Below are 10,418 nucleotides of genomic sequence, written 5' to 3'. Positions count from 1 at the left end.
TTAACATTCATCTGCTCTATTTTTGCGCACAATGAGTGGTCGTCAAAAAAGCCTCAGATACCTGCTTATGGTCCTCCCTATATGTAATCTTCGTTTCTTCATCGGTTTCCCATGAGGATGGATTACTTCTGAGGAGTCAATTAGGAAACAAATTAATTTTAGGGATGATGTTTCTTCCACGTCAATAACTCAACATGATTGTCCCACTGCTGTATGCCATTGTGCCTGAATGATTAGAGCACTGCAAAGGAGAGTCAAAAGTACACACCTGTTAGAGTAGTCATTGTCCTGCAGGGAGCAGTGAAGGGTCCGTTGACCCCTTTGACAGCTTAACTTCTTCCATTGTTTTGCCTTTCTTTCCAGCATGTGGACTTGCTCAAGTAGATTTTCTCTTTCCTCCATGAAGCAGTCCTTAAAACTACCCAAAAAAGGTTTAGTCGTGTATTCAAACTAACATTAAACGCAATTACTGCCAGCTTTTTCAATTAGTATGACTATATCGCATATAAACTTGACGATGGCAGTGAATGAGTGGAAAGTTTCTGCATAGTTTTATTATTATAGTTTTTGTCATTCTGTCATTAATGTAGTTAATATTTTAGGTCCTGGGATATTGGAGAACTTCTGCAGAAACAGCAATTATGTTCAAGCATTGCTGAAATACAGAGGTGGATAGTACCACGTTATATGTACTCCGTTTCATTTACTTGAGCAACGTTTTGAGAAAATTGTACTTCTAAGTGTAGTTTTACTAAGCCATACTTTTTACTCGAGTAGATTTGTGAAGAAAAAAACGCTACTCTTACTCCGCTACTTTGAGCTACGCAAGAGTCGTTACATTCTTCCATTTTATTCTATGTATTATATTTATTTTTTGCCAGCAATGCCAAGACAAGCTCTACCAATTTCACCAATGAGACGTCGCAACAATAATCACATTACTTCATTACACCAATCTGACGCAAGCTTGCCATTCTATGATCACACCAGCCTGTTCAATCACGTGACATCTTTAAAGCATCGTAAAGAATGAAGTACAGTGGGACCTCGACATACGATCGCTTCGACACACAATCTTTTCGACATCCGACGTAAAATTTCACACGCCATTTATTTCTACATCCGACGAAATGCTCGAAATACGACGGTTCATGACAGCGTCGCAATTTCATTGTTTTCCCGCAAGACTGACGCACAGTGGATTTTCTTGTGAGAGAAATCAACATGGGTTCCAAGAATGTTAAAGCAGGTGATGAAAAAAGACAAAAAGGTGAGGCTTACAATACAATGATGGACAAATATGAGCGTGGGGTGCACGTCCATGAACTGCCTGACAATACTCCTCCGACCTCTGTTTGCCAGTCTTTATACATTAAGGTGACAATTATTATTCTGGTACCATCGCCAAAGTGATCACCAGCTTCGTCAGGTTTGTTTTTAATCATTTAATTTAGAACTTGTGCAACAAAACACGCGTCGCCAACTGATAGTAAAAACAGGATGTGAAAAGAGAAAGTCAACTGCACTCTCTCACTCTGCTGTCAGCCCCGCGGTGCGTTCAGGTACACTACGACAACAACCTGGCATTTTTAACAGATTTAGTGTAGGTTTTTGGGCTGTGGAACGAATTAATGGAATTATATTGTATTCTTATCTATCCTCTTATATATCCTGCTCGACATACGACCATTTTGACTTACAAACAAGGTCTTGGAATGAATTAACATAGAGCGCTGCCCTCAACATGACTCAAGAGCACGGATATAAACCTCTCTCCCAGTTTTTATTTGGCACCGATTGACCACTGAAAATCATTTCATAATAGTAACTATGAAGGAACTATTCACTATTCAAACTAGGAACTATTTTCTCCACTAGAGGGCACTCATGCTCTTTGGATGAATAATGCTTCATTACTGTCTTTTTTTCTCTCGCTGGAATTCAATGATTTTTTTTATTTATATTTGTATTTCTGTAATGGGATATTGTACAGTATCATTATAACAACAGTTCATATACAGTGGGGCAAATAAGTATTTAGTCAACCACTAATTGTGCAAGTTCTCCCATTTGGAAATATTAGAGAGGCCTGTAATTGTCAACATGGGTAAACGTCAACCATGAGAGACAGAATGTGGGGAGAAAAAAAAGAAAATCACATTGTTTGATTTTTATAAGAATTTATTTGCAAATCATGGTGGAAAATAAGTATTTGGTCAATACCAAAAGTTCATCTCAATACTTTGTTATGTCCCCTTTGTTGGCAATAACGGAGGCCAAACGTTTTCTGTAACTCTTCACAAGCTTTTCACACACTGTTGCTGGTATTTTGGCCCATTCTTCCATGCAGATCTCCTCTAGAGCAGTGATGTTTTGGGGCTGTCGTTGGACAACACGGACTTTCAACTCCCTCCACAGATTTTCTATGAGGTTGAGATCTGGAGACTGGCTAGGCCACTCCAGGACCTTGAAATGCTTCTTACGAAGCCACTCCTTTGTTGCCCTGGCTGTGTGTTTGGGATCATTGTCATGCTGAAAGACCCAGCCACGTCTCATCTTCAATGCCCTTGCTGATGGAAGGAGATTTTCACTCAAAATCTCTCGATACATGGCCCCATTCATTCTTTACACAGATCAGTCGTCCTGGTCCCTTTGCAGAAAAACAGCCCCAAAGCATGATGTTTCCACCCCCATGCTTCACAGTGGGTATGGTGTTCTTCGGATGCAATTCAGTATTCTTTCTCCTCCAAACACGAGAACCTGTGTTTCTACCAAAAAGTTCTATTTTGGTTTCATCTGACAATAACACATTCTCCCAGTCTTCTTCTGGATCATCCAAATGCTCTTTAGCGAACCGCAGATGGGCCTTGACGTGTACTGGCTTCAGTAGGGGACACGTCTGGCAGTGCAGGATTTGAGTCCCTGGCGACGCATTGTGTTACTGATAGTAGCCTTTGTTACTCTGGTCCCAGCTCTCTGTAGGTCATTCACTAGGTCCCCTTGTGTGGTTCTGGGATTTTTGCTCCCCGTTCTTGTTATCATTTTGACGCCACGGGGTGGGATCTTGCATGGAGCCCCAGATCGAGGGAGATTATCAGTGGTCTTGTATGTCTTCCATTTTCTAATTGCTCCCACAGTTGATTTCTTTACACCAAGCGTTTTACCTATTGCAGATTCAGTCTTCCCAGCCTGGTGCAGGTCTACAATTTTGTCTCTGGTGTCCTTCGACAGCTCTTTGGTCTTGGCCATAGTGGAGTTTGGAGTGTGACTGACTGAGATTGTGGACAGGTGTCTTTTATACCGATAATGAATTAAAACAGGTACCATTAATACAGGTAACGAGCGGAGCCTCGTTAGACCTCGTTAGACTTCGTTAGAAGTTAGACCTCTTTGACAGCCAGAAATCTTGCTTGTTTTTAGGTGACCAAATACTTATTTTCCACTCTAATTTGGAAATAAATTCTTTAAAAATCAAACAATGTTATTTTCTGTTTTTTTTTTTTCTACATTCTGTCTCTCATGGTTGAGGTTTACCCATGTTGACAATTACAGGCCTCTCTAATCATTTCAAGTAGGAGAACTTGCACAGTTGGTGGTTGATGAAATACTTATTTGCCCCACTGTAGATACGTTTGTGCTGAAAGAAATGCCATTGTTTAAAAAAATAAATAAATAAACAAACAAGCAGTTACTCACAATGTTACTCATTACTTGAATATTGTTTTCACCGGATACTTTTTTACTTGTACTTGAGTACACTTTTTTGACGACTACTTTTACTTTTACTTGAGTAACATTATTTTGAAGTAACGCTGCTCAACGTACTTGAGTAAAATCCTTGGCTACTCTACCCACCTCTGCCGAAATATGCAAAATCTACTGTGTCCAATCAGAACATTCAAGTGTCGCTGCCTGTTCTCATAATCACTATGATCTTTGTATTCATGTATCAAAAGATTTGCATGGATATGCTGCACTGTATCAGCACACGGTAGTTATTTTGACGACTTTGTCACTTATTGGCGTCGTCAGATTAAAATTTTGCACGTGCAACTATTGTAAATTTAGCTCCCATGATCTGTTATTTTCATGTATTAGTGATACACCTGAAGTGTTGAAGATATGTTTAGGACAAACTGATTACCATAATTCACTCATACCCTGCCACTGAGATGCAATCCACTTGGATATGAACGATCACTGCCATCCCTCCCATTTCAAATAGATTGGACTTCTGTTGCAGTCAGTGGCAGCGGATAAATTAAACCTTGTGAATGTGCAACCGGTTGTTAACACAGCTAGTGTCTTAATCTCACAGTTCGATCAAATCCAAAGTGACACGTGAACAAGATTGTAAATTAATGGTGGAAAATGATGCTTTCCACATGGAAACACGTTTAACTGTGAACATTTGACCTCGGTGTGTTAAGTTGTGTCCCACCTCTTGACGCAAACCATCCAGTAGCGCTGCTGCTGACACAGCCACTCAAACTGCTCCAGCATATCCTGGAGCTTCCTCACACAGCTGTCATTCTCCCATCGCAGAGTTCTCACCTTAAAAACAACACCATTATTTTAGATATCAGTGGTAATTAGGAAGTCCTCAGCGACAAAGAAAGCTGCTCTTTATCACATTTTAGTGCTTTCCTTTTTCACACAATCAGTTTGGCTTGTGCACATGCAATGAAAGGTAATTGTAGATTTTGGATGAGTTACAGTGAGAATGACTGGTTTGGAGTATTCCAAGGCTGGTGTAAATTCAAAAAGAAGAAGAAGAAAATCTTGACACATAGGAATGTTTCATGATTTCCCCGATTGCTAATGGAGCGTTTCATCATTCCTGTAGAAACTTGGCTTCATGTTTGACAAAGACAAATAACCCCACTTGCACTTTAAACCTCCATTACAGTCTGCTTCTGAAGAAAAGGACATTAGACTTGCCCAAACCTGACACCTGCTGGACGAAAACGAGTATTGACTCACCTCTGAATGATGGCAGAACGTCTTTAATTCAAAAATATGTCCCTCATCCTGTTGATAAATCAATGTGCTTTTTAAGTGCATGACAAAATGTATAGTTTGCCTAGTTTAATTTGTATTTCAGTACCTGCACAGTAATCCCGAAAAAGAAAATCATGTATATTTCTGACTTACTAGTGCTTCTAAGCAAGGGCGTAGGTTTGCATATGGACGGTAGTGACATAACACTACCAACTTTTCAGGATACTCAAATTATCCCCACAAACTTTTAAGCAACCTTATTTGCATTATATAATGACTTCAGTTATATACAGTGCCTTGCAAAAGTATTCGGCCCCCTTGAATCTTGCAACCTTTCGCCACATTTCAGGCTTCAAACATAAAGATATGAAATAATTTTTTTTTTGTCAAGAATCAACAACAAGTGGGACACAATCGTGAAGTGGAACAACATTTATTGGATGATTTAAACTTTTTTTAACAAATAAAAAACTGAAAAGTGGGGCGTGCAATATTATTCGGCCCCTTTACTTTCAGTGCAGCAAACTCACTCCAGAAGTTCAGTGAGGATCTCTGAATGATCCAATGTTGTCCTAAATGACCGAAGATGATAAATAGAATCCATCTGTGTGTAATCAAGTCTCCGTATAAATGCACTTGCTCTGTGATATTCTCAGGGTTCTGTTTAAAGTGCAGAGAGCATTATGAAAACCAAGGAACACACCAGCCAGGTCCGAGATACTGTTGTGGGGAAGTTTAAAGCCGGATTTGGATACAAAAAGATTTCCCAAGCTTTAAACATCTCAAGGAGCACTGTGCAAGCCATCATATTGAAATGGAAGGAGCATCAGACCACTGCAAATCTACCAAGACCCGGCCGTCCTTCCAAACTTTCTTCTCAAACAAGGAGAAAACTGATCAGAGATGCAGCCAAGAGGCCCATGATCACTCTGGATGAACTGCAGAGATCTACAGCTGAGGTGGGAGAGTCTGTCCATAGGACAACAATCAGTCGTACACTGCACAAATCTGGCCTTTATGGAAGAGAGGCAAGAAGAAAGCCATTTCTCAAAGATATCCATAAAAAGTCTCGTTTAAAGTTTGCCACAAGCCACCTGGGAGACACACCAAACATGTGGAAGAAGGTGCTCTGGTCAGATGAAACAAAAATTGAACTTTTGGGCCACAATGCAAAACGATATGTTTGGCGTAAAAGCAACACAGCTCATCACCCTGAACACACCATCCCCACTGTCAAACATGGTGGTGGCAGCGTCATGGTTTGGGCCTGCTTTTCTTCAGCAGGGACAGGGAAGATGGTTGAAATTGACGGGAAGATGGATGCAGCCAAATACAGGAACATTCTGGAAGAAAACCTGTTGGTATCTGCACAAGACCTGAGACTGGGACGGAGATTTATCTTCCAACAGGACAATGATCCAAAACATAAAGCCAAATCTACAATGGAATGGTTCAAAAATAAACGTATCCAGGTGTTAGAATGGCCAAGTCAAAGTCCAGACCTGAATCCAATCGAGAATCTGTGGAAAGAGCTGAAGACTGCTGTTCACAAACACTCTCCATCCAACCTCACTGAGCTCGAGCTGTTTTGCAAGGAAGAATGCGCAAGAATGTCAGTCTCTCGATGTGCAAAACTGATAGAAACATACCCCAAGCGACTTGCAGCTGTAATTGGAGCAAAAGGTGGCGCTACAAAGTATTAACGCAAGGGGGCCGAATAATATTGCACGCCCCACTTTTTAGTTTTTTATTTGTTAAAAAAGTTGAAATTATCCAATAGATTTTGTTCCACTTCACGATTGTGTCCCACTTGTTGTTGATTCTTGACAAAAAATTAAAATTTTATATCTTTATGTTTGAAGCCTGAAATGTGGCGAAAGGTTGCAAGGTTCAAGGGGGCCGAATACTTTTGCAAGGTACTGTAGGTCATTTAGATTGTCTTCCTGTATGTTGTAAGGATAGAATTGATCCTACCATTATTAGGTGAATTACAGTACTTTCATTAGGTTCTGACTTAAACTGACGACTTTTCACTCGCTGAATATGCCGGTCCATTTTTTTCACTCAAACGCACGTTTGATTGGCTGAATGACTTGAACCCCACCCCCCCACCCCACCCCCCAACACACACACGCATTCACAGCCAGACAGAAATACAACATGCCGCCTCCCCCGCTCCCTTAGAAGACAAGGGATATTAGAAGTTTTTTTCCACCAGCAGCAGCCACTGTAAGTAATGTAAAAAGACGTCAATGTTGTGGAGGTGGGGAACACACTACTAATTTTGCTACTGCTACAGTGCTTCAAGTCAATTTTACTCACTTAGATTTCTTGAAATAAGAGCTAGCTGAAAATAAGCTTAACAGACTCATTTTAAGCACTAACTTTGTATATTTAATCTTCAAAGAAAAAGTTGTTCGTCAGAAATGTACTTAATTCAAGAATCTTGTTCAAAACATTATTTGAAAGAAAAAAAAGGTCTTGATTTAGGTGAAAAATTGCCAACTTTTAGATGTATGGGCTCAATACGAACAAATAGTAATATTTACTTAAAGTAAGTGAAAGAATCTGACACATTCATCTGTTAACTAGCCTTTAACACTCAAAAAAGAAAAGATGAAAAAAATCATTTGATTAGATTTAACAAAATGATCAGATTAAGACGTTATAAATTTGCGGTGTGAAAGTTCATATAGGACGATACAGATTTATTTTGCATTTAGCCTATCAATTAACTAGGTTCATATTGGCGAGAAATGTAGCCCTGACCCCCATTCACCAAATATGTTGGTCTAATTAATGTCCCGTCCCCAGCAAAAGGTGGACTTGCAGGTTATGCTTGTTATATGTCCCTACCAATATTAAGACCAAACCTGCGCCCTTGCTTCTAAGTAACATTTATTAGAAATCAGAAATACAGCAATGTGCTGATTTCAAAGAGCGATTATGTACAGTCATGTGAAAAAATTAGGAAACCCCATTAAATATTCAGTTCTTTATTTAAAAAATGTTCACATATCAATGTCCGATCTTCTTTATCTCTGGGAAAGAAAGTGATTTAATTGCAGGTAAACAACAAAATGAACATTGTTTTACTCATTAAACCAAATATATCAACAAAAATGGATATTCTGAGGAAAAAGTTAGGACACCCCACCTCCTAATAACTAGTGTTACCCCCTTCGGCTGAAAAAACTTCAGTGAGACGCTTTTTGTAGCCATCTACCAGTCTTTGACATCAGTCTAAAGAAAGTTTGCCCCACTTGTCAACAGAGAATACTTTCAGCTGTGAGATGTTTGAGGGGTTTCTTGCATGTATAGCCCGTTTCAAGTCACCCCACAGCATCTCTTGGTCATTGTCATGTTGCAGAGTTTAGTTTCGCTTCAGCTTTAATTTTTTCACAGATGATCTCACATGTTCCTCAAGCACCCTCTGATACACGATAGAATTCATAGTGGATTCTATGATGGTGAGCTGACCAGGTCCTGCTGCAGCAAAGCATCCCCTAACCATGACACTTCCACCTCCATGCTTCACAGTTGGTATGAGGTTCTTTTCCTGGAATGCTGTATTGGGTATACGCCAAACATGTCATCTTCTCTGGTGTCCAAACAATTCAATTTTAGATGCATCTCTTCAAATAACATTATTACAGAAGCCCTGGTCTCTGCCTACATTCACTCCGACAAACTTCAGTCTAGCCTTCATGTTCTTCTTGGAGAGCGAAGGTGTTCTCCTTGCACACCTCCCATGAAATTTAAACTTGTGAAATCTCTTTCTGATTTTAGAGGCATGCACTTTCACATCAACAGTAGCAAGAGCCTGCTGTAGGTCCTGTGATGACATTTCAGGGTTTTTGGGGAATTCTTTTAGCATCTTGCGGTCTTCTCTCGGGGTGAACTTGCTTGGACGGTCAGACCTGGGCAAGTTGGCAGTTGTTTTGAATGTCCTCCACTTGTCGACTATTTTACAGACAGTGGAGTGGCTGATTTTATATTCTTTTGAGGTCTTTTGAAATCCATTACCAGACTCAAAAGCATCTACAATCTTCTTTCTGAAGGCCTCAGACACCTCCTTTGATCACACCATGGTGTTTTCTCTCACTTCAACTGTCAGGAACTCACCAAGCTAAATTTTAGCTTTAAATAAGGCCAGCCTCCTTCAAAACACTGGGTAATGATGTTCTAATCATGTGCACCTAATGTGATACCCTTCTGGGTAATTTTAGCCATTTTAAGTGGGATTGAATGTGGGGGTGTCCTAATTTATTCCTCGACAGAAATTGCATTAATTAGAATTACCGTACATTTTCAGAAAGTTATTTAAAGAAAAAAATCTGTTTGGTTCTATTACTTGAATCTCTTAAGATTGTCAAAATTGATATTAAATATCCATATGAACAAATATGTTAAAAAACACACAGGCTTCCATAAGGTGGCCTAATTTTTTCACATGACTGTAGTATTACTTCTCAAAGCTTACTTGTTCCTCTTGTGACAAACGCAAATCCTCCAGCTCCTTTTCCAGCATCTTATTGGCGTAGCGAAGCTGTTCCAACTCAGCTGTCTTACTATTGGCAACAAGACATGAGGAACATATCAGTAAATATTCTTCATATTTTATTTGAGAGCTGTTCCTAATATTATCGTTACCACATGAGCGATATAAAATATTAGAAACAGAAACTACATCAAAATTTTACATTTGCTGCTCCACGCAGAGGCCCTCAGTCGGTGCATCGCTGCTGTGGGCCTCGGTGTGCAGCTCCTTCCTGAGGTCCTTCGCTCTACGCTGTTGTATCTGGGCCTCGAGGTGCAGCTCCGCCACCAAGCCCTGCAGCTGCGCCTCGGTGCTCTGGAGGCACAGCACCTCCGAGCTCACCTGACGCAGCAGCTCAGCATCACGCTCGCTTTCCCCCGCAAGCAAAACCATACGCTGCTGGAGCCACTCCACTAAGTCCTAAAATGATTACCATATATGACATTAGATAATAGCAAACTAGAGTGGTTTAAATGCCAGGATTAATGATACACCCACTTCTACTTGGGGATTTTACCACACATTCAAACTCATCACATTCGTAAATGAATGGCTTCTGGTTTTTGAAATGTAAATAAACCAATCTATTGTGATAAAACAACAAAATTCCAATAACTGCATTAACCATCAAATTGAAGTCTAGCTGTAACTGTTGTCTTGAAACAAATCTGAATAAGGAAAAACATTGCAATAAAATAATGCAAACTGGTTAAACTTGAGAGTAGCTGTCATGACAGAACATCACTTCAATGATATCTGGCGCTATCTAGTGTCGTGAATGGTGGAGAGTAGCTGAGATCTGTCATACAGAACATAGCTTCAATGATATCTGGCACCATCTAGCGTCGTGAATGGGTATAATGTCTAGACTGCGAAT

This window comes from Corythoichthys intestinalis, chromosome 11, assembly GCF_030265065.1.
Source record: "Corythoichthys intestinalis isolate RoL2023-P3 chromosome 11, ASM3026506v1, whole genome shotgun sequence".
Classification (NCBI taxonomy): Eukaryota; Metazoa; Chordata; class Actinopteri; order Syngnathiformes; family Syngnathidae; genus Corythoichthys; species Corythoichthys intestinalis.
This window is presented reverse-complemented; position numbering follows the sequence as displayed.